General features: G+C 45.4%; 1 protein-coding gene and 3 long non-coding RNA genes across 6 annotated transcripts in view; 2 read left to right on the forward strand and 2 right to left on the reverse strand.

The window, feature by feature from the left end:
* LOC127590727 (uncharacterized) overlaps window positions 1–18,796 on the forward strand; it is a 39,757-nt gene extending 20,961 nt beyond the window's left edge. Inside the window, exons 2-3 of the long non-coding RNA XR_007959738.1 lie at window positions 18,459–18,580; window positions 18,649–18,796. This is a non-coding gene — a long non-coding RNA (uncharacterized LOC127590727). The remainder of the gene's footprint in view (window positions 1–18,458; window positions 18,581–18,648) is intronic.
* LOC127590686 (uncharacterized) overlaps window positions 1–20,586 on the reverse strand; it is a 56,078-nt gene extending 35,492 nt beyond the window's left edge. For all 3 annotated transcript variants that reach the window (XR_007959733.1, XR_007959734.1, XR_007959732.1), the window contains exons 1-2: window positions 20,177–20,586; window positions 19,033–19,230 (exon numbers count right to left, since the gene is read on the reverse strand). The gene's annotated coding sequence lies outside the window, so the exon portion shown is untranslated. The remainder of the gene's footprint in view (window positions 1–19,032; window positions 19,231–20,176) is intronic.
* The window catches only part of LOC127590738 (uncharacterized), a 90,552-nt gene that overhangs the window by 57,413 nt on the left and 5,519 nt on the right, over window positions 1–27,620 (reverse strand). The window lies entirely within an intron of this gene.
* Window positions 9,155–15,698, forward strand: LOC127590739 (uncharacterized). Its single transcript, XR_007959751.1, has 2 exons — window positions 9,155–9,520; window positions 15,631–15,698. It is a non-coding gene; the product is annotated as an uncharacterized LOC127590739 (long non-coding RNA).

A 27,620-nucleotide genomic window follows, 5' to 3' on the forward strand; every position in this document is an offset into this window, starting at 1 on the left:
GACGTTGCACATGATGTTTTATACAATACAATACATCCTGATTCATAAAGCGCTTTCACAACAGCTACAGTTTTGCCAGTTCTCTTAACTTTCTTCAAGTTGATGTCACACACACATACTGGTTCCACTTTCTTTCTGGACATGTCATACATAGGATCGTGACGTGCAGGCTGAAGCGGAAAGGCCCATTATCACTGCCATCTCCACCTTAAACATGATTGCTGCTAGATCTACTTTTCGATCAACTAACCTCCCTGGATCTACTCTTACCGGCGCGCGCACACGCACACACACACACACACACACACACACACAAAAAATATATATATTAATAACATGTACAAAGACACACAAATGGTTGGGTTTTTTTCTTCTCGACACGCCTCGATCTACTTGGGAACTGTCTTAGATCTACCGGTAGATCAGGATCTACCTAATGGGCACCCCTGCTCTACATGATACATCAAACTCTCACAACAATTAAACTCATCATAATTCGTCACACACAAATGCTAGATACAGCTAACAACTATCGCAGTGTTTTTCAAACTTTTTTGAGCCAACACTTTTATTGAAAAAATCTTGTGGCACACCACTAGCTGAAAATGTGAAAAAAACGCTTATTTTAACAATTGACGTGTTATATTGTTACTATGACTGTTTTTAACATTGTAGAATGACGTTATAACAGCTTGAATTGGAATCAAATGAGCATAAAGAAAAAAAGTGTTTAAAATCTTTCATATTTATTGTTTCACTGTCGTCCTGCATTCTTGCGGCACAAATTCGCTTCTCTCTAGTGGTCGAAACACAAGGCAATTGGCTCGCTGTTGCTGCCCCCTAGCGGTATGGGAGGGTACTACACGATTACTTTCTGGGCGATAGACCACACAGGCATACAGATATTTTCCAACGCACACCTGACAATGTCTCGCAGCACACTGGTGTGCCGCGGCACAGGTCTTGAAAAACACTGAACTACTGCATGGTTATTTGCTAAATGATCCTCTCAGTATTTATTAGTTTGATAATTGAAATACCGTATTGGTCCGAATATAAGACGCCCCTGATTATAAGACGATCCCTTTTTTCAAGACTCAAGTTTGAAAAAAGACTTTTTGAACAACAAATTAATTTTTATAGAGAAAATAATTACAGTACATCTAAAACAAATGATTATAACAATATATTTGAGAGTAGAAGCATGTTATTTTGCCTCATTCAAATCTTAATATCTGAAGATTTAAACATGTAAACTAAAGTGCAATCACATTCGTAAATGAATGGCTTCTGGTTTTTGAAATGTAAATTACATCATAATTTCTCCTCAGCTCCCAACCTGGCCGATCTTCGACCCATTTTTCTCTAGATTGTTGCTACGTTTCCCCATTTTCTGTTATCTCTTCTATTATTTTCTTCTCTTTTCTTTCTTACCACAAATTTTTATTTTTCTTCTTCGTGCCACCACTATTTTTATTTTTATTCTTGTGACAGGTTCGCTTTGGCCTGGGGAGTCAAGTTCAGCATCCGGTATCTGGCGCCATCTAGCGCCGTGAATGGGTATAATGTCTAGACCCCGAATAGAAGACGACCACATTTATGTTGAGATGGTGCTCATTTATTTTGTGCAATGAAACATTTATTCCCCCCATTTTGCTGCTGTAGACTGCAAATTTCCCCAGTGTGGGACAAAGAAAGGTTATCTTATCTTATCTTATCTTATCCTATCCCACCAATCAACAAATATGTCAATCTCATCATAGTGGCTACTAATGCCAGAGTCCCTCATGAGCAGACTAAGGAAAGCTATATCATATGAAAATGTTACGGCATACTGATTTGGTTGAGTGCTAACTCACGCAGCCCTTTGGAGCCCCCGTGCTGCTCATGACCTCATCTGACAATACAGTGTTAAATCTCACACGCTGTGGTCTTTTGGATAAGAAGGAGTGCTACCACCTATTAAGAAATGGATTGGCATTCAACAGAACCAGCTTCTTCAGCAATATGCCTGGACGGATTGTATTGCACGCTGAGCTAAAGTCCACAAATAGCAGTCTGGCATATGCCACGCTATTTCCCCTGCTGTGGAGAACACATGCTCACATGGCACAGATGAGGCCGGCATACAGAGGAAGTCTTTTGTAAGGTGGGAGAGGTTTGTAAAAGAAGTGTGTTGGTCCTTCCAATACAACAGTGGGTCATCATTGCGTGCAATTTTCCCCTTTGCCAGGTATCGCTGGACCTCAGATATAGCATCTGCTGTTGTACCTCTTCGCAGTCTCCCCACCTCATCATCCAGATGCTGCCACAGGTCATCTAAAAAAAAAACAAAACCGAACAAAATAGTGTAGTTGCAGAGGTGCTTTTTGTTGGTATACAGCAGGGGTCCCCAAACTACGGCCCGCGGGCACATTTGACCTGGCACTCTAACCCTCCTGTTGTCCTCGGGTCAAAATGACCCACCATTGTGTTAAAAACGCCCCAAAATCCCCCTAAATGATCATTTTTTAACTTGAAATTTTATGACTTTTCCTAGATTGTCCCCAACTGCAGAAACATTGAAATGTTGTTTTTATTCACATTTCCATGGAAGCTGTACAAAAAAAGTACAAAGGTGGTCCTCGGGGCAAAATGACCCATGACGCAAATAGGGTTGAAATCAAGGTCACAAAGTTATTTACACACAGTACAATGTTTCAGTGTTTTAGTTGTGTTTCAGATCAATTAGTAGAACACATGAACAAGACGGTAGCAGACATAAACAAGACAAGATAGGTGGCGTTCTCGTAGATGGCAGAACTCTTTTTTTGTGGATTTCAAGGGGCTATAAAGACAAGACAAGACAAGACGAGATATCCTTTATTTGTCCCACACTGGGGAAATTTACAGCCTCCAGCAGCAAAAATGTAGGTAGAAAGAAGAAAGAAGACAAAAAAACCAACAAACACCGTTCAATTAAGTGCAATATAAACACAAAATGGATAAATCGCAGTGCTATTTACAATTGTCTTTCACATCATTTAATTATTATTATTATTATTATTATTGTTGTTATTTTTATTCAGCAGCCTGACAGCAGTCGGTAGGAACGAGCGTCGGTATCTCTCCTTCTTGCAGCGCGGGTGTAACAGTCTCTGGCTGAAGGAGCTACCTAGTGCTGTCAGGGCCGGCTGGAGGGGGTGGGAGGGACTGGCCATCATAGCTTTTAGCTTAGTTAGCATCCTTCTGTTGCCCACCTCCTCCAGAGTGTCAAGGGAGCAACCCAGGACAGAGTTGGCCTTCCTGACCAGTCGCTCCAGTCTCTTTCTGTCCCGGGCTGAGATGCTGCCTGACCAGCAGACAATGCCATAATGGATGGCCGAGGCCACCACCGAGTTATAGAAAGTCATAAGGAGCGACCCCTGAACCCCAAAAGACCTCAGTTTCCTGAGTAGGAAGAGTCGGCTCTGTCCTTTCCTAATCAGGGTGTCCGCGTTTGTAGACCAGTCCAGTTTGTTGTTCATAAGAACACCTAGGTACTTGTAGGAGGTCACCCTCTCTATGTCCATACCCTGGATGTTTAGTTTTCCTAGGGTTGATCTGGAGGAGATTCTGCTGGCACCAGTCCACAAAGTCCTTTGTCAGTCCCCTGTACTCCCGATCAACCCCCTCTGTAATGAGGCCAACAATCGCATCGGAGTCATCAGAGAGGTTCTGAAGGTAGCAGTTTGGAGTGGCGTGTCTGAAGTCCAAGGTGTAGAGGATGAACAGGAATGGAGCCAGAACAGTGCCCTGTGGCGCTCTAGTGCTGCAGAGAAGCCTGTCCGACTCACAGCTCTGCAACCTCACGTACTGCGGCCGATTTGTGAGGTAGTCGATGATCCATGCTGTGAGATGGTGATCCACTCCGGCGTTCTGCAGTTTGCCTCCCAGTAAGTTGAGCTGGATGGTGTTGAATGCACTGGAGAAATCAAAGAACATGATTCTCACAGTGCTCCCAGCCTTCTCTAAGTGTGACAGCACTGAGTGGAGGAGGTAGATAATGGCGTCTTCCATGCCGATGCCAGGCTGATAGGCAAACTGCAGCGGGTCCAGTGCCGGCTCACCAGTGGTCGAAGGTGGGCGAGGACGAGTCTCTCCAGCGTCTTCATCAGGTGAGACGTCAGCGCCACCTGTCTGTAGCTGTTCAGCTCCCTAGGGTGGGGGGTCTTGGGCACTGGGACCAGGCACGAAGTTTTCCACAGCTGTGGAGCTCTGCCCAGCTTCAGGCTCAGGTTGAACATGTGCTGGACAATGTCACACAGCTGGTCAGAGCAGGTCCCGAGAAGCCGGGAACTGATCTTGCCCGGACCTACTGCCTTCCTCACATTCATCTTCCTCAGTTGGTTCCTCACCTTCTCTGTTGTGACAGACAGGCAGGAACCAGGTGACAGACTGGGTCGATGATGGCTGGTCGAAAGAGGAGGGGGAGGAGAAGAAGTCCTCAGTGAGAGTGGTTGCAGTTGGTGGTTGGGGGAAGGGACAGACGACTGGTCGAAACGGTTGAAAAAAAACGGTTAAGTCCATCTGCCCAGTCGTTGATGTTACAAACTGACACCGGGCCCCCATCATAGAAGGGAAAAGTTATGTGGCTCTCACAGGAAAAAGTTTGGGGACCCCTGATATACAGTATAATAGTTCTGTATGTCAAAGTCGACATTTCAGCTGCAATAAAATATGTGAATGTCAACTAGAGTGAGCTTGAAATGGATTTGAATTCGAATGAACAAGACATAAATGTGAGAGGCACTTGGTGAGACAAGGATATTTGAATAAATACCTTATTCTCCAAAAGGAGTTCAAAATGGTCCCACACGGCGGACAATTTGAGCTTCCCCGGGAGCTGCTCAATAATATGCACAGACTTCAACAAGAAAGCGAGGTTAAGGTCTGGCTAGTCTCGGCAGTTGGCATGGCGTAGCTAGACGCATTTCCTTATAAACACAGTTTGGCGGGCTTTTGAGGCGTCGACGCCCCCCTGGACTGATTCGACACAGTTCATGTACTGGTCACGTGATCGTCTTGAAGCAGCACACGCACCGAGCCGGCGATTACTCTGTGAGCTCGATGCGTGCGTCAACGCATCGGTGTTGCTGGAACCGTCACTACTAACAGGATTTCTACTGCAGGCAGAGAAATCATGATGAGTCAGCTTGACACGACCTTATTCCTGAAGAACTCTAGCCAAGTCTCTGTTGTGATTAAAACAGTCGAACTGTTCTCAGCAGACTCCACCTAAATCTGAACAAATGTGAACTCTTTCCTATCCGTGATAGGAACGAGACTTTGGTCTGCAACATGCCAATTAATGAAAAGGTTATCTATATGGGGATCACCATCGTGAAAAATGAGGCCATGTGATGTACAGTGAACTTTGACCCAATTATTAACAAAACTCAGGTTAAGCTTAACCAGTGGTTAGGTGGTTAAGAAATCTTTCTTTACAAGGACGTACGTTGCTAATGAAATCAATTGGATCAAACCATTTTTGGGCAAACCCTCTCTTTTACACCTAACTATATTTTCTCAACTAGGAGGTCTTTGTACTTTTATGTGACTACAAATAGAAAAAAAGTCCCTTGGTTTTATCCAATTTCCACAAACAAATAATTTTGGCTTGATTTTTGATGTACAAACATAATTTTTCCCCTCATAAATGCTTTATTTGGAATACTATAGCCATTATGTCTTATCCAAGAATAGATAATTATTTCTCCCTCACTGGTCCAGGAATAAAATAATATTGGTCAGTCAATTAATCAATAATCAAGGTTTTCTTTAAAGTGACTCTGAAATTTTAAATAAATTTAACCTCCCTGTCACCCCAAAGGAATTTGCTCCAGTCATAGATGTGATTCCTTCTGGAATCTTGACCCTCTTGAAAGGGGTGGAAAGAACAACCCGCATACTAACCCTGCACCCAAAAATGACTGCCATTGGCATATCCTGGCTAACTTGATCAGTCTGAAGCAACAACCGTAACATACGCTCCCTGTTTTAAAAAGATATTTCAACAAACCCGAATATTATTGCCTGCTCTAGATTGTGCCGCAGCTTGAATGTAAGCACGGATGGTTTTTCATCAATATGTGGCCTGCGACTGGCTGGCACTTCACGTGCTTTGATTTTCCATTGCTCAAACAAGCAGTCGAACTTTTTTTCTTTTTTGTGACTTTCTCCTTTTGATAGGCACCCATTTCTCTTTTGGAACCTTGGGGCAAGCAGAGTGCTGAGCTTCAACATCTCCCCTTTTATAGATGATAACCAACACATGATTGAACAATAGCGCAACTCAGAAAACACAACATTTTCAACAGGTGAACCACAGTCCCTTCCCAGTATACACACATAGCCTACAAGTCCAGTATGTTAGGTGCTCTCACAAGGCTACCACTGGCCGTCCTGTGCCCTAGCACAAGTGCTTGTGATGGTGTGACTTCCTGGGTGACTGTGTCAGCGTCTCTCTTAACGTCATCCTCAACCTCATCGCTATGTACAACTCTGGGCTGTACAGTGGGTGAACTATTGTGCTGTTGCCCAGGGCGGTGTTCAGTGACTCTCTCTGTTGGCGGTATAGGTGCACACGGTTGCGACGGTAAAGTGTCCCGTCTATGTCCACCAATACGACCCGGGGCCTACCTATTGCAAGCAAACTCCTCTTCTCCACCTGCCCGTCCTGTCCCAAGTCAGTGGCTTCATCCTTATGTCTTCTCCAATACACAGCTCAGACAGGTCTCTTGCCTATTGGTCATACCAGAGCTTGGCTGTCTGATGATTCACCCGTAGTTGTGCCAGGACCCCGCGGGCACACTTAGCTCTAAGAGAGTGTCAGCAACAGGGAGCGGAGTCCTCAGTCTGTGCGACATCAGTCTCTGAGCAAGACTGCTCATCATGCCCTCCGTAGGCGTGTTCCTCCATTGTAAGATGGCTAGCCATGGGTCAGTGCCCTGGCTGCCTTTTTATAATAATAATAATAATATATTTTATTTATAAGCGCCTTTCAAGACACCCAAGGACACTTTACAATAACAAAAAAACACAAAACGATACGGGTTGAGCAGCGGCAGCCAAAACGCGCCAGCGTTCACTCAACCCAAAAGTCAGAAAGAAACCACAAGAGAGGGGGAGAAAAAACACACGCTCAAACTACCCTAATTTTGAGAATAATTTGAGTGAGGCAAAAAACTCCGGCACAAGCATATGACAGTTACAACAGGTCACAAGACATAAACAATGAAGACTGTGAAACAAGGGAATGTATGAGGGAGGGGATGATGGTGGGGGACTAGCTTCCGTGCATACTTTCATCAGGGGAACGTCGAGATAGCAGATGTTGTTAGGTAGCAGGCTGCCCAAGACTTTAAGGCAGCCTTGAGTCCGCGTCTCTTTAGTGGCGTCGATCAGCCAAATCCGTGATTTCTGTCAATATTTGAGCACGGGTTCCATTTTCTCCAAGTTCTTGACCATCTTGCAGAGACGCGCCAAAACCGCAACAGTTTGTGGTTGAGCACAGTCTGAGTCTGAGTGTTGGACATCCGCGTGATGCCATACTTAGACCGGCAGCCTCTTTTCACTTCATAGCTGACTCGGCCTTTCCATTCAATTTGGGGTATCTGGGAGAGGACATTATGTGGTCAAAGTCCCATTCTTTAGCAAATTTCCTGAACGTCTCGCAGTCAAACTGGAGGCCCCAATCTGTAATCACCCGGTCTGGCTCTCCATGCCGAGCAAACTGGGCCTTGCACCTCAACACTGTGGTCCCCGCTGAAAGATCCGGAAGGAGCTCTATTTCCCAATAATCTGAATAATGGTCTAGCATAATCAGAAAGTCTTTGCCGGCTTGGGTGAACAAGTCCATGCCTAGAATCTGCCATGGTCGTGTCGGGAACGCATGGGACATCATTGTCTCCTGCTGCTGGTCATGTGCGTATTCGTTATAGGCTGAGCACTGGCTCACATAGTCCTTTATTTCACCGTGCATGTTGGGCCAGAACAGTGTGTCCCTGGCGTGCCTGTAGCAGTTGTCTCCCGCTACATGGGTGGCATGAATGCGTTTCAGCATTTCTGGCCTCAATGATTTTGGTACTATGACTCGCTGGCTTTTGAAAAGCACTCCATCCTGTGCGATAATTTCGTCCCTCATTGACCAGTATTCTTTGATTGCTAAAGGAGTCTCTTCTCTGTTATCTGGCCAACCCCGGAGTACCACCTCTTGCAACAGATAATCATCCCCCTCAGTGTGTTCTTTTTTTTGTTTCAGTTTCTGGCTAGTGACGTTCAGATACTCAGCCTGATTTATGTGTTCAGTCTCCTCTTGCGCTTTCTGTAGGCAACAGATTGTTTCTTTCTTATATTCCGCGTCAGGTCCCCGTGGTGCAGCTGTGGCCCTGCTCAAAGTGTCACTGATGAACATATTGGGCCCTGGCTTGTACACAACCTTGAGGTTATAGGCCTGGAGTGTGACAAGCATGCTCTGGAGTCGTTTGGGTGCTGTGAGGAGGGGCTTGTTGAAAATGGAAATGAGAGGCTTGTGGTCAGTTTCAGCTGTGATCTCTTCCTGCCCGTACAAATAGTAATGGAAGCGTTGACATGCAAACACTATGCTCAGACATTCCTTTTCAATTTGCCCATGGTTCTGCTCTGTCTGAGTAAGTGCTCGCGAAGCTCACCGGCTGGTTTCCTTACAACAGACAACACCCAAATCCCTTCTGTCTCGCGTCACTCTGAATTGCGGAGTATATATCTCAGTATACATCGTAGAATCAGAAGACTGGGGCTGTAGTGACGAGTCCCTTGATCTCCTCGACAGCCGCGTCATGTTTAGGGAGCCAAGGCCATGGAACGTCCTTGTCCAGCAACCTCCGTAATGGCTCGCACACTTCTGAGAGGCGTGGCATGAATCTTGCGAGATAGGTCACAAACCCGATGAATCGCTGCACGGCCTTGGCGTCTTCAGCAGTGATGTGTTCCTTGAGGACCGACTCGAGGACCGAAGGGCGGTCCTTGGTCCTCGGCCTCTGAGTCAAGTCCTTGGCCTTGTCCTGGGAGTCAAGACCTTGGCCTTGGTTGCCGGTCCTCGGACACAACGAGGGATTAAAGCCTCTAATCCTTCGTCCACAGGTATAAAGTGGGCCAGAGGACCTCAAAAATCATAAAGAAATCAAACAAAATCCATCCAGGGAAACTCACGTTGATGACTTTCGCTGACCCTTTCAGAGGGGTGGGGCTGCCAGTGACTGTCAGTATAACGTGAAAAGAGCGGCATCACAGTTAGTTTCAATCACGGTTCGTTCCGTTCGCGATCGGCAGTTTAAATAGCGTGTAAAGCCTTTCTGTAACAGTGGTGTCCGTTTCTTGCTGGTTGTCCTTCTGTTAAGAAACAATATCTTGTATCCTCATTTCTGTAATGATGTGTTCTTTATTTTGAACGGATCTGGCAACCCAAGACACTACGCCATATCCGGTCTGTACTCGGCGCGAAATATTTTTTTTTCTTCCTGTTCAGTGGCGATGAGAAGCGGCTGCTCTCTGTGCAGACGGCAAATAAAATGTGCAACATGTTTGAGTTAAACAAGTAAATTCATCTCTTGTCGTTATTCTCCCAAATACATCCCGACGAAGCGCACACCTCAACAGGTTATGGGCCCAGGAGACGCAGCTGATGGGAGATAAAAGAGAAGCCACCGGGTCCAAATGTAGAGGAGCGGTGAGCTAACGTGGCTATCGCTAACCGGCTAAAAGAGCGGAGTAACGCTACAGCAAAATGGATCGAGAACGAGGAGCAGCAAGCAGGCCACTCCGACTGGCATTCGACGGTGATGAAGCTAAGTACGAAATATGGGAAACAAAAATGCTCAGACATTTTCATTTATAGGGGGCCTGAAGACGACTGTGCTAGGAGAGCCGATGACGAGCCCCGAAAGAGTGACTGATGCACAGAAAAATGCCGATGCTTATGCTGAATTAATACAAATGTTAGATAACAAAAGCCTCTCACTAATTATGAGAGATGTGCCTGATGATGGAAGAAAGTCTCTGAAGATATTAAGAGAGTATTATGCCCGGAATGGAACACCACGGATAATAAATCTGTACACCATGCTCACATCGCTTCAAAAGGGGAACGATGAAAGCGTTACGGATTACATTATCAGAGCTGAGACTGCCATAACAGCACTGCGGAATGCAGGCGAGACTATGGGCGATGGACTACTTGTTGCCATGGTTTTAAAAGGACTACCAGAGAGTTTTAAACCATTCACAATACATGTGGCACATTCAGATGACCAAATCAAGTTTGCAAATTTCAAGACTAAACTACGAAGTTATGAAGCAACCGAGAAATTAAACAGTCAGGTGACGGTGTGATGAAGACACAGACCCAGGGTCGAAATGGGCGGCGACCCACAAAGACCAACACCCGTGAACGGATCAAGGATGACATCGATATGATTTGTTTCAAGTGTGGAATCAAAGGCCAGCAAAAGAATGTCGACAGAAAACTTGGTGCAGTCGTTGTAAAAGAGACACACACAAGGACGACACATGTAGGCGCAGGGACAAGGATAATAAGAACAGACGAGATGACGCCAGTAAAGCTTCAGAAGATGGTGACACCGACAACGTGTTCAAGATGAGAAACAGCGACACCGGGTGCAGAGAGCGGTTGGACGCCGGCATCCGTGAGAGAGGGCTGATGGTAGACACAGGTGCCACTTCTCACATCATCACAGACGTGACCATGTTTAAGGATTTCGACAGCACGTTCAGGCCGGAAAAATGGCAGAGCAAATACGCAACAGATGCTTTAGCAAACGTACAGGGCAGACCCCCTATCAGATGTTAAGCGGAAAGAGACCTAATGTGAAAGGCGCTTATAAATAAAATATATTATTATTATTATTATAATGTATCCAAACTGCAAAAATTTGGGTCGACATGTTACACATACAAACACGACAAAGGAAAGCTGGATTCTAAATGTGACCAAGGACTTTTTGTGGGGTTTGACAAATATAGCCCAGCTTACTTGGTATATAATCCAGACACAAACAGAGTATCAAAACACAGGCTTGTGAAATTTGTGAACAAGGCAGCTGTTGAGAAACAGACACAGACAAATGAGACAGATCCTAATACAGATTATGACATGAGGCAGCCTTGGACTTGTGAGCTCATTCAAGAAAACGATAAGAAAGTAGAGAGTACTCGAAAGCCAAGTATACACAACAAGGATGTACCAAAATGATAGTCCAGGTACAGAAATGGCATCAAATGAGTATAGCCTCTCACAACAGAGTGACACAAGAGATGAACCTGAAAGTAGAAGATATCAAACAAGAGAAAGAAAGAAACCTAGACACTTAGATGATTTTGTGGATGAATGTAATGATAACGATGCGACACACACCACAGTGGACTATTGCTACAGAGCAGTGTGTGGTGTTCCACAAACATATACAGAGGCTATGAGGTCTAATAACTCTAAAGAATGGGTAAAAGCTATGGATGAGGAGATCCGGTCGTAAATGACAACAACAATTTACCCTAGCAACCCTACCAGCGGGCAAGAAAACAGTGAAGTCCGCTCATGCCACCTGCTGGCCAGACCGAAACAGCATCATGACAGTACCCCCCATTCAATGGACGCCTCCTGGCGGACCACCCGGCTTCGACGGGTGCGCAGAATGGAAAGCATGGAGAAGGGACGGGTCCAAGATCCAGGAGCGGGGGACCCACTGCCGATCCTCCGGGTCGTAGCCCTCCCAGTCGACCAGGTGCTGGATCCCCTTACCCCTGCGCCGAGAGTCCAAGATTTCCCGCACTGTGTACACCGGATCGCCATCAATAATCCGCAGAGGAGGAGGTGGTGTGGGTGGAGGAGCCAGGGGGCTTGCGATCACAGGCTTAATCAGGGAAACGTGGAAGACGGGATGCACCTTCATGGAGGGTGGCAGCCGGAGCCTGACGGAGACGGGGCTGTTGATGGACTCCAACTCGAACACACGCAGCGCAGCACTGCTTCCCAGTCCTGATTGGCACATTCAGTTTGTCCGTTGGTCTGCGGGTGGCTTCCATACTCGGGAGACGAACTGAGGGCCCCGGTCGGACACAATGTCAACCAGAATCCCATGAAGACGGAAAACATGCTTGATGAGGATGTCGGCGGTCTCCAGAGCAGACGGCAGCTTGAACAAGCCTACAAAATGGGCCAATTTGGAGAATCTATCCACAACAGTGAGTATGACAGACTTGCCTCGAGAAAGAGGCAGGCCTGTGACAAAGTCCATGGAGATGTGGGACCACGGCCGAGGCGAGACAGGCAGAGGCCACAGCAACCCGGCCGGTGGCTGACGGGATGATTTACTGCCTGCGCAGGCGGGGCAGGCCATGACGAAATCCTGTAAGTCCTTCCGCAACTCCGGCCACCAAAACCGCTGGGAGACGAGGTGGAAGGTCCGGTTCACCCCAGGATGGCACGCAACCTTAGACGAGTGCTCCCACTGCAAGACGTCCAAGCGTAGGGGTGGGGGCACAAAAAGTATGCCCGGCGGGACAACCAGCCGGGACTGGGGTTCCGCTCTGGGCTTCCCGGACCCTCAGTTCGATCTCCCATTGTAGAGCCCCCAAAATACGATGGGTGGGAAGAATGTGCTGTGACTCGTTGCTTCCTTCCGCAGGGTCATGAATCCGGGAGAGAGCATCATGACATATGTTTTTGGAATCAGGACGATAAGTGAGAGTAAAGTTGAACCGTGTTAGAAGAAGCGCCCACCGGGCTTGACGTGAGTTGAGTCTTTTGGCTGATCGAATGTATGCGAGATTCTTGTGGTCGGTGTACACAGTAAACGGCTCCTTAGTCCCCTCGAGTCAGTGTCGCCACTCCTACAGAGCCATAACGACAGCTTGCAGTTCCCGGTTCCCCATGTCATAGTTAGCTTCGGCTGGACTGAGACGGCGTGAGAAGAAGGCACAAGGGTGGAGTCTCTGGTCAACTGGGGATCTTTGCGACAGTGCCGCCCCCACACCTGAATCCGAAGCGTCCACCTCTACAATAAAAGGAATAGCAGGGTTAGGATGTTGCGACACCGGGGGGTTAGTGAAAGCCTTCTTCAGTCCCAAAAATGCATTGTCGGCGTCTATGTCCCATCTGAATGGAACCTTGATAGAGGTCAACCGGGTCAGAGGCAGGACTCTCTAGCTATAATTCCGGATAAACCGGCGGTAAAAATTGGCAAAACCCAAGAACCGTTGCAACTGTTTCCTTGTGGTAGGTGTAGGCCACTACACCACCGCTTTAATCTTGGCAGAGTCCGCTCTAAGCTGCCCCTTCTCAGTCACAAAACCCAAAAATGAGATGGACTCGACATGAAACTCGCATTTCTCAGCCTTGACATATAGACGGTTCTCTAACAGACGTAGCACTAGTCGGACATGGTGACGGTGCTCATGAAGGGTACGCGAAAATATCAAAATGTCATCCAAATACACAAAACAAAAGACATTTAAAAAGTCATCACTGATAAGGCTCTGGAAAACGGCCGGTGCGTTGGTTAACCCGAATGGCATGACCATGTATTCAAAATGTCCTAGAGGGGTCTTGAATGCTGTCTTCCATTCATCGCCCTCCCGAACCCGGACCAGATGGTAGGCCCTGCGCAGATCTAATTTGGAGAAAACAGCGGCGGATTGGAGAGGGGCGAACGCCGAGTCCAATAATGGTAGGGATAGTTATTCTTGATGGTTATCTCATTTAAACCCCGATAGTCGACACAAGGGCGCAACGACTTGTCCTTCTTCTCAATAAAAAAAAAAAAACTCGCCCCCAAAGGGGAGCGAGAGGGCCTGATAGGGCCAGCCGCAAGTGAGTTATCAATATATTCCCTTAACGCCTCTCGTTCCGCGTGAGAAACCTGATAAAGACACGAGCTCGGAAGTGGGGCGTTCATGAATTCGATGGCACAATAATACGGTCGGTTAGGTGGCAAGGACTGAGCGCGGTCCTTGCTAAATACTTGACGCAGATCATGGTATTACTTAGGTACATTATCCAAACAAATCGATTCCTGTGGTTTGTTCCGTGCCGGCCTTCGGTGGTCGGCGGCCGACTGCAAACTGAGCATAACAAAACGGACTCCAATTCTCGATAGCGGGACGTTCCCAGGAGATTACGGGATTATGGGTCCTTAACCATGGCAACCCCAGCACTAACGGAACGGGATCTCATCAGGCCAAACCTCCGGTATTCCACGTGGTTACCCAAAACCCTAAACTTAAGAGGGCAGGTGATTCTTTTCACCTCCGCCAAAAGTCGTCCGTCCAAATCGTAAATGTCCGTTAACTCCTCAACCTGACAACCCAGTTCGTTCGCCAACATAGGGTCTAAAAAGCAATCATCCGCCCCCGAGTCCACCAGTGCCTGAATAGGAAGAGCCCACGAAGGGCCGTAAATAGTACCGTCTAATTCCACTCTCTTCTGAAGTCCCCAACCGGACTCCTCCCTCCTCGGCTCCAGCGAGACGGTGCGGGATGAGAACTTACATTGGTCGGTGCGCATCACAAGGTGGGTCGGAGTCACGGGACAGTCGGCCACTCGATGTCCTTGTTGTCCGCAGTAGTAGCAGGATTGTTCCCGAATCCGGTGCCATCTCTCCTCCAGTCCCACACGTCCACCTCCCAGCTGCATAGGCTCCTCCTCGGCATTGGCGGTCCGGGTAGCGGAGGGCTGCTCTGGTCTGGATGGACGCCAGGACTCGCGGAAAGGCGGCCGACCACCAGCACGACGGGGCACGGAACGGTCCGCTCATGCAACCTGCTGGCCAGACCGAAACAGCATCATGACATCTTCAAAGCCCTCCTCAAAACTCACTTGTATTCTTTGGCATTCGATTCAGCATGACTCAGATTTGTTCTTGGTTTTACCGTTTGGTGCTTTCTACCGCCTTTATTACCGATTTGTCTTACTGTTTATTGTGCATGTTAAATTGCTCCATGTCCCCCCACCTTGTATGCAGCGATGGCTGTTTGAAATGCTCTATGAATACTGTTGACTTGACTTGACTTTCCACCTGCGAAGCGGAATATATGACTCTGGCTTCAACAATACAAGAGTGCTTGTATCTAGAACAGTTGCTAGAGACTATTGACAACTACCAATACACAAAAACAACGGTGTACGAGGACAACCAGGGGACAATTGCCCTTGCTAAAAATCCTGTTCATAGACAAGAGGTGTAAGCATGTGAACATAAAGTACCACTTTATCAGGTCCACAGTTAATGAAGGTAAAATAAATTTGGTATACTCTCCTACTGAAGCTATGGTTGCTGGCATGACTAAGCCAGCCACCAAGTCAAAGCTGATTGCGTTTGCACCTATTGTTTTTGGGATTTGAAATGTGTGAGACAGGGTCCACATTGTTTTCTACTTTGGTGCATTTAATTTTGTTTACATTACAGCAAACTGAGTATAAGTGGGGGTGTTAAGAAACAATATCTTGTATCCTCATTTCTGTTATGTTCTTTATTTTGAACGGATCTGGCAACCCAAGACATTACGCCATATCCGGTCTGTACTCGGCGCGACATATTTTTTTTTCTTCCTGTTCAGTGGCGATGAGAAGCGGCTGCTCTCTGTGCAGACGGCAAATAAAACGTGCAACGTGTTTGAGTTAAACATCTCTCTTCGTTATTCTCCCAAATACATCCCGACGAAGCGCACACCTCAACACCTTCCCATGCTCCTCCGTCAGTCCCAGGTTCTGCTTGTATGTGACGACATTCACTGCCCATCACTCTTCTTAGTGTTGCTGCCTGTACATCTTTTCCTTTCTCCTTTAATCCTGTAGCTAATACATAGTCCTCAAATTCAGACCTGAAATTGTCCCAGTTACGTGCCAGATCACCACTCATCATCATCTCCGGTGGCGGTATATTAGCTGCCATGCTGCTCCTTGTTGGCTTAGCTTGCTGCCAACAACTGCTTTACTCACTTCACTAAAGTCTCTTCCGTTTTGTTTTCCTTTCTTCTACTAGCCCCCTCATTGGAGCGTTTTGCACTCTCCCTCACCGGAGGCTGGTCTAGTCACTTCCGACACCATGTTTCTGTTGCAGAATAACGAGACATCGGACACCAGAGTTATGTGCCGCTGTATTCAAAACTGCCGGCCGTACACACAAGCGTACACTTCTCCCGTGCTGCTGGGGCAAACCATTCTTAAAGAGGGGAGTTTCTCTACCCCTAACATTAGGAATCAATTTGGAACAAAATGAAATTCAATTGGAAGTAAAATAACTTACATTTTACCAAATCCTCGTGACAATTTAAGTTTGTTGGATAGCCGTTCAAGGGAAATGCAAACAACAAAGATGGCTGCTTCTGGTGATTGTTTTTCTGGTTCATCACGACAGATTCTGACCTCAAGCAAACTTTCTTTATAATTTCCCCAACTACGATAAATAACGGAATATCATATCTTCTTTGCCATCGCCAGTGTTCTCAGGTTTGAAAAAAAAACTCATAGGGAATTTGCCACATCAGCTCTTCATCACGAGTCACATCGCTGATTCTCTTTTGGGCCTTTCATTTTTATGCGCACCGCACTCCAAACTATTTTTTCACCCTGCTGTCGCTCTCTCCTCACTGCCAGTCACTGTGACGATCGCTGGTAAAATACGTGCAAAGTCGGAATCAAACTGAACAAAACCATGAGGCGCGTCTGGATCTCTTAATTTCCACAACAAAGTTGTGGATACGAGGGATTGATTGATTGGAGCATCAAACGGAGTTTTTATTGCTTCGCTCTAAGATGCATTTTCTTCATTTCCCACATTGTCATTTAAACTTTCTTTGTTGATATGGAGGACATGTAACCTGTGTATTTATTTCCACCGAAATCTGACTTGCAATTGTAATGGGTATTAAATCAGAATCAGAATCAGAATCATCTTTATTGGCCAAGTATGTAGAACACACAAGGAATTTGTCTCCGGTATAACACGCTGCACTAGTATCATCGTAAACAACAAAATCATTGAACCATTTTAGAGTATACCAGTAGTTTTGTAATACCATTTTGTGGTGCAAGAAGAGTGACTATGTCAGTGACTGTTTAAGGAGTTAATGGCTAGAGGGAAGAAGCTGTTTAAGTGTCTACTGGATTTGGTACGCATAGATCTGTAGCGTCTGCCTGAGGGGAGTGGCTGAAAAAGGTGGTGGGCAGGGTGCGGGGGATCCAGGAGGATTTTCCGTGCCCTTGTCTTGATTCTTGCAGTGTGCAAGTCCTCAAGAGTGGGTAGGGCGATGCCAACGATTTTTCCTGGCGTCCTAACTGTCCGTTGAAGTCGGATTTTGTCCTTTTTAAAGAAGACTCAGCTGACTTTATTGGCCAGCAAGCAATGCACAAGGTCAAACAACAACACAAATGGCTACATCATACATTTCACGACAAAATGGAAAATATCCATTAATTTGCGATGAAATGTGGGCATTCATACTGGGCGCTAATCACAAGCATGACATTGCGAGTGTGTCGACTTGCTGCTCTGCAAATTATTTTAAACACAGATATTAGTACTTGTACCGGCAACTTATTCTGAGAGATTGTTGACAATCACGGATATGCAATTTAGCTTAATAGTGAAATTGCGACCATATAACTTTACGTCGACCTCGCTCTGCAAAAAAAGACGGTGAGATATGGATCTCGATACAGAGTGTGTGATAAGATTCAAGGACGGTTCAATTTTGAAAAAATAAAATAAATAAGTAATAATAATACAAATGACCAAACCTATGAAAACTAACGAAAACAAACCCACACCTGATAAAAAGTAACTACAATGAAGAATCCAAATTGATTATAAACCCGATGACAATGTTAGGTTTTCTAATTCATTGCAGCAACAACAACAAAAATGTCAATGCGGGAAAGGAGAGGAAAAGTAAATAGAAGACAATCAGCCTTGTAGCATAAAGTGATTAAGGCTGCTCAGATGAGAGGTGAAAACGTCATTGATAACTGTTCTTCCCATCAAAACACTTGTGATTCTTCATCTCATACTTGCGCAGGAATCTTTGACCACAAACCAAGCAGGTGCAAGGTTTATCACAAACGTGGGTTATTGAGTGTATTTTTAAGTGATGCTTCTGAGTAAATCTTCTGTCACAATCCGAACAGGCAAAAGGTTTTTCACCAGTGTGAGTTCTTGAGTGCAATTGTAAGTGATGCTTCAGAGAGAATCTTTGGCCACAAATAAAGCAGGAAAAAGGTTTATCACCAGTGTGGGTTCTTGTGTGATAAATTAAGAGTACTTTTTGAGAAAATTTTTGGCCGCAGGCTGAACAGTCAAAAGGTTTCTCACCCGTGTGGGTTCTTGTGTGTATTTTCAAGCTTCGCTTCTGAGAGAATCTCTGGCCACAATCTGAACAGGCAAAAGGTTTCTCACCAGTGTGGGTTCTTAAGTGTAATTTTAAGTGATGTTTCAGAGAGAATCTTTGGCCACAAACTGAACAGGCAAATGGTTTCTCACCAGTGTGGGTTCTTGTGTGTATTTTTAGAGTTACCTTCTCAGAGAATTTTTGGCCACAAAATGAGCAGGCAAAAGGTTTCTTTTGTGTCTTATTAAGGTTTCCTTACGAGTGAATTTCTGGCCACAGTCTGAACAGGCGAACGGTTTCTGACCAGTGTGAGTTCTCATGTGCAATTTCAAAGCACTTTTGTAAGAAAACGTTTTCTCACACCGAGAACATTTCCAGGGTTTGTTGTCAGTGTGACATATCAGATCACCTTCAGACTCATCATTTTCATCGTCATCATCATCATTTGACGACATGTCACTATCTGACAGTGGAGCTAAAAGGCCATCTGCTTTTGATTCTACTTGGTGGTTTCCAACACCTTGTGTTGTCAAGCGTTGAGAGGAGCTGTTGCTTGGAGACTCCGCCCCACTTTTATCTTCATCTATGCTCTTTAAAGGGACACAAGTCAATGGCAACTTGCAGATACCCTTCTCCTCCTCCTCCTCTTTTATGTTGGAGTGCTCATCCACCTCCATTTTAGTGCAAGGGTGCTCTTGCTCCTCCTCTTTTTTCATGGAAGGGGCCTGCTGCTCCGCTTCCTTTTTAAATTAGGAGACCCCTTTTTTTTACTCTTCCTCTTTAAACCGATAGGGGTCTGCATCCAGCCGGTCAGCACATCTTTGCTGATGACTGAAATACACAAAAATACAAACACACGTGGAATTATGGTTAATATTTACAATGAATGTTCTGAGAAGAGCCAGACCAATCTATCAATCAGACTTTATTTATATAGCACATTTCACACATAGAAGTACTATTTAAAGTACTGTGCAATTAAAACATCAACATTATAACATAAAAAAGAGGACCCTCAGGTCAGAAAGATAAGATGTCACAAGACTGTTAAGAGATTTAAAAATGAATCAAAGCCCCTTATAATCGATCTTAAACCGGATCGTGAAACAAGAGAGGAGGGATTCTATTCTTTTGAGTTTTTATGACAGACAACGGATATCCTCAAGATCAGAGATTGATAGATTTGCCCTTTTCCAGCAGGCTTTTCTGATTGCAGCTGTGGTCGGTAGGCATTATGATGCACCAGTCCCAGTGAAATGACTTGGGTCTTGAGCCGGTGTATGCTAGCTGGATGCTTGCTGGCCAGCTCATGGGTGGGAGCGTGCCCGTAAAAATCCACCCACCCGCAGAAAAAAAAAACGAGTGCAAAATTGAAGATGGAAAGACAGTTTCAACAAATTAAGATAAGATATTCTTTATTCGTCCCACACTGGGGAAATTTACAGCCTCCAGCAGCAAGAATGTATGTAGAAAGAAGAAAGGAGAAAGAGAGAAAAAAAAAAAAAACAAACATCTTTCAATTAAATACAATATGAACACAATGGATAAATCGCAGTACTATTTACAATTTTACTTCACATAATTTAATTATTATTACTATTATTACCTATTACTATTAAGAACGTAGTACTCAAGTGCTCAAGTGAAGGGAAGGGATCAGGAAGAAAAAAAACCACTCGTGACAGAAAATACAGCTTTCTGTACTGTAAAATGGTTAATAATGGCAATAAGAAATGCAGTTCATGGACTATTGAGTAAGAACTTGAAGTGGCCAAACCTGCTCCGCGTAAGCCAACTCGAGGCTTCTTGAAAACAGCGTCACTCTCCTCTTCTGGCCCATATAATTGCTCCTCGTACTCTTCTCTTCTTCTTGAGTACATTTGTAGGTAAATTTACCACACTTTACGCTCACACTTGATCTCTGCTTAGCGACAGCACGGCTAGCAAGCTAGGCTAGGTAAGCTAAGTTCGGGCCAGAAGGTTGAGATCATGATGTTATTGTCCAATAAAGTAATGATGAGCGTCCTGCATCGAAGCTAAAGTGCGTTTAGCTGTTATTCAAGAATCAAGTTGTGGTTAGGGTTATTTATCTATTATTTGTTCAACTGAAGGCGTGTAGCTCAGCGTATGCAGGCCGAACTGCAGCTATCGAACGACAATGTACGGCAACTCCCTTCGGACAAACTTCAATTAACACTGTCTGGTCGACGCATGTTAATGCTGATGACGTATGGCAAGTCTGTTTAGACAAACTTTGTCACACCATATTAAAAAATACGGAAAACAAACACTTGTAATTGGTCGCGCGAGTCCATCCATCCATCCATCTTCTACCGCTTATCCGGGGCCGGGTCGCGGGGGCAACAGCTTTAGCAGGGAAGCCCAGACTTCCCTCTCCCTAGCTACTTCTTCCAGCTCTCCCCGGGGGATCCCGAGGCGTTCCCAGGCCAGCTGGGTGACATAGTCATAGACATAGGACTCCAGTTTCTCCAAGTTGTGACCATCTTGCAGAGACGCTCCAAACCGCAACAGTTTGTGGTTGAGCACAGTCTGAGTATGAGTGTTGGACATCCGCGCTATGCCATCCTTAGACCGGCAGCCTCTTCACTTCCGATAGAGCCTCTCCCGTCGGTTGAATTTTGCGATAGATCAGGAAACTGCTAACACCAAACAGCAGCATACCTGTTATCGGAAGGCTGAAAATGTAGAGGTCATCCACATCCTCAACAGACAGTGTCGACAGGCACACCATTCTCCGCTTTCTCCAAGGATCTAGGGTGTACCCAGCAGCAAAAGTCCCCAAGGGGCAAGTAGGCTCCCTGCCTGTAGACTGCCTGCTGCCTGTAGACTGCCTGCTCTTCTCATTGAGAAATCGCAAGGAATTTTCGAATTTCATCATTTACGGTGCCCCCCCTCCCCCCCCAAAAAAATCATCAAAATGTTCAGAGAATCTGGAGATAATCACCCCGTGACCTCCGATCCCTAAGGAGGCACTGCATCACAAACAAAACATCACTTATTTAAAGGATATGATCCTATGATATGATGTTCCTGAGACTTCAGAAAAACAATGTCAGGAAATACAGTTTGGCGGTACATCCGAAAGTGCAACTTAAAATTCAGCTATGCAAAGCAAAACCTATTTATCAACAACACCCAAAAACGCCAGCAGCTTCTCTGGGCCTGATACCATCCATGATGGACTGATGCAAAGTGGGGAAAAATGTTCTGTGGTCTGACGAGTCTAATGTTCAATTTGTTTTTGCAAATTGTGGACGTTGTGTCCTCCGGGCCAAAGAGGAAAAGAACCATAGGGACCACATGGGGACGGAAAGTTCAAAAGCCAGCGTCTGTGCTGGTACGGGACAGTGTTAGTGCTGAAGGCATGAGTAATTTACTCATCTGTGAAGGCACCATTAATGCTGAATCTTGCGTGCCGGTTTTGTAGAAACATAGGCTGCCATCCAAGTAACATTTTTTTTCATGGATGTCCCTGCTTATTTCAGCAAGACAATGCCAAACCACCACTTCCTGCAGTCCTGACCTAGCTCCCATTGAAAATGTATGTTGCCTTATGAAGTGTAAAATTTGACATTGGAGATGACAGACCGTTAAACAACTGAAGCTGTACATCAAGCAAGAATGGGGAAAAAAATCCCACTTGCAAAGCTTCAGCAATTAGTGTCCTCAGTTTTCAAACGTTTATTGAAGATTGAATGATTCAGTCTCAGCTTTTTAGGAACGTGTTGCAGCCCTAAAATTCTAAGTAAATTAATATTTGCTAAAAACAAAGTTTGTCTTTGTCTTTGTAGAGCAGGGATGTCCAAAGTCGGTCCTCAAGGGCCGCTGTCCTGCCTGTTTTCCAGCTCTCCCAGGAGCAACGCACCTGATTCAAATAATCTGGATTGTTCTAATGCTGCTTCAGAGCTGGATGATGAGCTGATCATTTGAATCAGGTGTGTTGCAGACGGGAGATGGAAAACAGGCAGGTCGGCGGCCCTCCAGGCCTGGAGCTGGACATGACTGTTGTAGAGTATTCAATTAAATAAAGATTGAAAAACATATATTGAACAACATCCCAATTTCATCAGAGTTAGGTTTGTATTTATTTTTTGACCACATCAGTCTTATGTGGAAGAGTGAAGATGACACTTGGTATGCCAAATAGTTTTGTTCGTTTGTTTTCAGCGCATGTAAATTACAATACAATAAATGCTGATTTATATAGCGCTTTCACAACAGCGGCTTTGTAACAGCTGTAACAAAGTGTTTTACAAAACAGTTAAAGTAAAACAATAAACACAACACATAACATAAAACACGGACAGTCGTGCAGTCCTAACCACTTTTCCGTCACACGCTTTGTTGTTTGAAGCAGTTTGAGATGAAAGGAGAGAATCAAAGTGTCCTTTAACCAGTGGATCAGAGACGTCATGCTCAAAATGTGCACACGTCGGCTACAAGCTAAGTTTCAAAGTCAACAAGAAGCTGTAGCATCCATTGACGAAAAAAGAGATTGGTGCACTTCTCCTGTCCCATGGAAATCCATTTCAATTCCAAGCGGCGACTCTCGGTTCCAAATACACATCGGCGCTCTTCGCCAACGCTCCTCTCTCCTCATCCTCAACTTCAGCGGCCATCCATCCAGCCGCACCAACGCCAACTGTCCAACAGCGCTGACATAGCCACTGAACAAATCGGGGTTGTGAAAAATGCTGCCCATTACTGGCGCAAAAAACACAAGCGCCCCAGGTCTGTCCAGCACCGACAGTCAATGGCGCCGACATTCCTCCCAATCAAAATCTGTGCTGGTACATCCGTGCTGCCGAGAAGGCGCAATCACCAAGCACAGATACTGCTCCTTTGACGAATGTCGTGGCCAAAAAGCGCTGAAAACAGTCCATATCAGGTCCACACAATGAAACAACAAACAACATGTGACAAAACAAAAAACAAAAACAGCAAAAAAGAACAAAAAAGCAAGGCTCTTGAAGAGCACTTGCCGAAGGCTGCCTACTCGGGCGCCATCTTGGATCTCATTTTAATGGCGATTCGCGCTTGACAAAAACTTTGTTCAACTGAATTTGCCGAAGATATTTCGCTGAAGCTCTCTCGACACATCCGCTTTCATGACCAGCACTGTACTTTCCCGAATTTGTCTCAAATGTACAGAAGCCTTAAGGCGTCCTATCACTACTTTTCTAGACTTAAATGTTGCAGCCCCGAAACAAAGAGAGCTGTCGTGTTGGTTTATTTTTAAAACACACTTTATTAATACGTTTCACACTGACGCAGGTACAGAGTAGACAGAACTGCCGTCTAACTCGAGAGGCGTTCAAGGGCCGCCTCCTAAAAAACGTAAATTAATAATCACTTCACTGACAGTCAGAAAAGTGAAAATACAACAAAACAGAAAATATATTGAATAACACAAACAGTCTCAGACACTCTCCCCATTTAAAAGGTGTCGTCTTGACATAATATGGAAAAGCTTACAGACAGAACAGCATGTTATTGACAGTTAAACAGGGAACACATTTTTTATTTTTATTTTTTGTGTGCGCACTATAGAGTCCTCTGTTCAGTGAAATAATTCAACAGTCCCACACTTGTCATAATACCAAAACATCAGGCCTCACTTTCACTCACTTCATTTGTCCATTGCAAACCAGGTCGGTCACATTTGACAACCTACTTCAATAAACAAAAAGGCACATATAGAACAATGTGAAAGTCAGGTGCAACAACCATCAAAATAACATCCTTAAACATCCTTTACTAAGGTCGCCAGTAACCCCTAAAGTCTAAACACTTAGTAGCTAAAGTCCTCTCTTTGAAGGTCGGTTGACCGAAGGTATCGTAAGTCAAACACCGCGGCTTCCTTCTCTCTCCCTGTGGGTCTGAGCGCAGCTGCCCTGTTTCTACTGCATCTCCCGAATCTGACCCATTGGCTATATCCCCTGAATCTACAGTGTCATCAACCTCCCTCACTGTTAGAAAAGGGGCTAATTCCATCCCTCCATCAACTGCTTGCTTGAGAGGTTCGTTCTGTCCATCTCCAACAAACTGGGGGACAAACTCTGCAGCAGTGGGATCCAGGGAGGCTGGGCTTTGTTACTCCGGGACAGACCATGAGATGACAGCATCGGATAAATCCTCATCTGAATCCTGCTCATCTTCCACCTGATGCATCTCCTGCAGATTCTTTCTCCAGTTTTCACGAGATTGTCTTTTTGTTCTTGTCTCGGTTGTAGTCTTGTTTTGATCGGGTGTCAGTGGAAAAAGTCACAAGGCAATAACAAATTCCTGTGTAAAACCCTTGTCCTGTCTTTGCCATTTTCTGGCTCCATCTCAAACACAGGACTGTCCTCTCTCTTTTTACGTTTTATGACGCAGGTACCATCAGTACCATCAGACGTAGGTACCAGGTTTGCCTGGGCCTCCTTTTTTAACGTTTCTTACAAGAACACGGCTGCCTACTTGAAGGGGTGGATCATGGACTCTCTTATTGTAATCTATCTATCTATCTATCTATCTCCCACCCCCTCCAGCCTGCCCACACAGCACTAGGTAGCTCCTTCAGCCAGAGACTGTTACAGCCGCGCTGCAAGAAGGAGAGATACCGCCGCTCGTTCCTACCGACTGCTATCAGGCTGCTGAATAACAAATAAAATGATGTGAAAAACAATTGTAAATAGCACAGCCACCTTATCTTTATGAATATTTATATTGCACTTAATTGAACGGTGTACATTGAAATTGTAACATTTATTTTGTGAATGCAAACACTTTGTTTTTCTTCTTTCTTCTTTCTACCCACAATCTTGCTGCTATAGACTAAATTTCCCCAGTGTGGGACAAATAAAGGATATCTTATCTTACCAATCTTGCCACTATCAGCTGACTTAGCCATATTCCTGGAGGCAATATTGTAAGCCTCGCTCATCCTGTTTCTCCATTTATCAACATAATCCTGGCAGGAGCCCGGGTTTTCGTCCTGCTTAGTGCCAAACAAAAGATCGACAGGAAGCCTTGGGAACCTACCAAAAGAGTAGGCCGTGGCCTCGTTGGCAGTGCAATCGTTGGCATGGACTACTTTGGGAAGGTGTTTTTTGCAGTCTAATTTATGTTCTTCGGTGAGTGTTTTCAACAGAGAGAGAAGGATTCTGTTGAATCCTTCTGTTTTCCCATTGCCCTGAGGGTGATATGGGGTTGTGTGGGATCCCTTTATACCGGCCAGTTCTTTTAGGTGGTGCAATAGACTGTTTTCGAACTCTCTCCCCAAATCGTGGTGAAGCTTTTCTGATGAAACCAAACCTAAGACAAAAGTCATTGAATAGCCTTTCTGCCACCGTCTTTGCTGATTTGTTAGTTGTCGCGTATGCCTTTGCGAAGCGTGTATAATGAGCAATAACCACCAAAATATACTCGCAACCGCCTTTGCACTGTTCCAGGTGAAGAAAGTCAACCGACACTAACTGAAACGGAGGAGTAGTTTCGATGCTCTGCTTTGGTGCGCGGGTTTGCCTGTTTGGCTTTCTTTAGGGATTCACAAACGTTCATGACAAAGTGCTGAATGTCTCTTTGCATTCTTGACGAGTAAAAACTCTCATCAAGTTTAGTGTTCTCTCTTAGCCTAAATGACCCATCTGTTTGTGAAGTTCATTCAAGACAAGGGTTTGATACTATATATTGAAGGCAGGGCCAGTTGCTCTTTCTTCAGAATCAGAATCAGAATCAGAATCATCTTTATTGGCCAAGTATATAGAACACACAAGGAATTTGTCTCCGGCATAACACGCTGCACTAGTATCATCGTGAACAACAAAAACATTGAACCTTAAATGAACCATTTTAGAGTAACCAGTAGTTTTGTAGTACCATTTTGTAGTGCAAGAAGAGTGACTACGTCAGTGACTGTTTAAGGAGTTAATGGCTAGAGGGAAGAAGCTGTTTAAGTGTCTACTGGATTTGGTGCGCATGGATCTGTAGCGTCTGCCTGAGGGGAGTGGCTGAAAAAGGTGGTGGGCAACATGCCGGAAAATGTCGAGTCAGTGTGTCCTCTCAACACATTGGATTGTAATGATTAGTCGGTCTGCACTTTTACCGTATTTTCACGACCATTCGCCGCACCGTATGGTTGGGCGCAGTCTCATTAATGGGTGCTATTTCTGTATTTTAAACATAGACAAAACGCACTGTATTATTGGCCGCAGTTTTAAAGTGGTAAAACATCTCATCTCATCTCATCTTCCGAGCCGCTTGATCCTCACTAGGGTCGCGGGGGTGCTGGAGCCTATCCCAGCTGTCTTCGGGCAGTAGGCGGGGGACACCCTGAATCGGTTGCCAGCCAATCGGAGGGCACACAGAAACGAACAACCATTCGCAATCACACTCACAACTAGGGACAATTTAGAGTGTTCAATCAGCCTGCCACGCATGTTTTTGGAATGCGGGAGGAAACCGGAGCACCCGGAGAAAACCCACGCAGGCCCGGGGAGAACATGCAAACTCCACACAGGGAGGCCGGAGCTGGAATCGAACCCGGTACCTCTGCACTGTGAAGCCGACGTGCTAACCACTGGACTACCGGGCCGCCCGTGGTAAAACATACGCCAGCTTAAACATACGGCATTCATGCGCACACGCTAAAAACACGTTAGCTCGAAGCATACGGTAGCATGCCAAGACATACAGATACAAGCTAATAACACGTTTTTAAAAAGGCAACGAAAGCAGAACTGAGTTCGGGTGTATTTTATTTAGCCATCCTACAATGTTCTCACGTTTTTAGATCAATCATCACCCAGAAATCCAAAGTCCTCATCCTCTGTATCAGAATTGAATAATTGTGCAAGTACCGGTAATCCATCAAAAACGCTGTGTTCCCTCTCGTCAGAGTCACTCTCATTGCCATGTGGCTCCACAGGAATGATGCCGGCTTTGCCAAAAACTCGAACAACAGTGCAAGCAGACACATTCGTCCAAGCAGCCACAATCCACTCGCAAATTGTGGCGTAACTCTCGCCCAGCGCTGCCTCTCACTGTTTGTAAAGTTGTGTTTGCCATCGATCTTCCATTGTTCCCATTCCGTTCGCAACTTTACTTTGAACGCCCGGTCGCAACTTTACTTTGAACGCTTGGTTGATGCCGATGTCCAGCGGTTGGAGTTCTTTAGTCAAGCCTCCGGGAATAACGGCAAGCTCAAGAGTTCATTTGCT

The sequence above is a fragment of the Hippocampus zosterae genome, chromosome 18 (assembly GCF_025434085.1).
Source record: "Hippocampus zosterae strain Florida chromosome 18, ASM2543408v3, whole genome shotgun sequence".
Classification (NCBI taxonomy): Eukaryota; Metazoa; Chordata; class Actinopteri; order Syngnathiformes; family Syngnathidae; genus Hippocampus; species Hippocampus zosterae.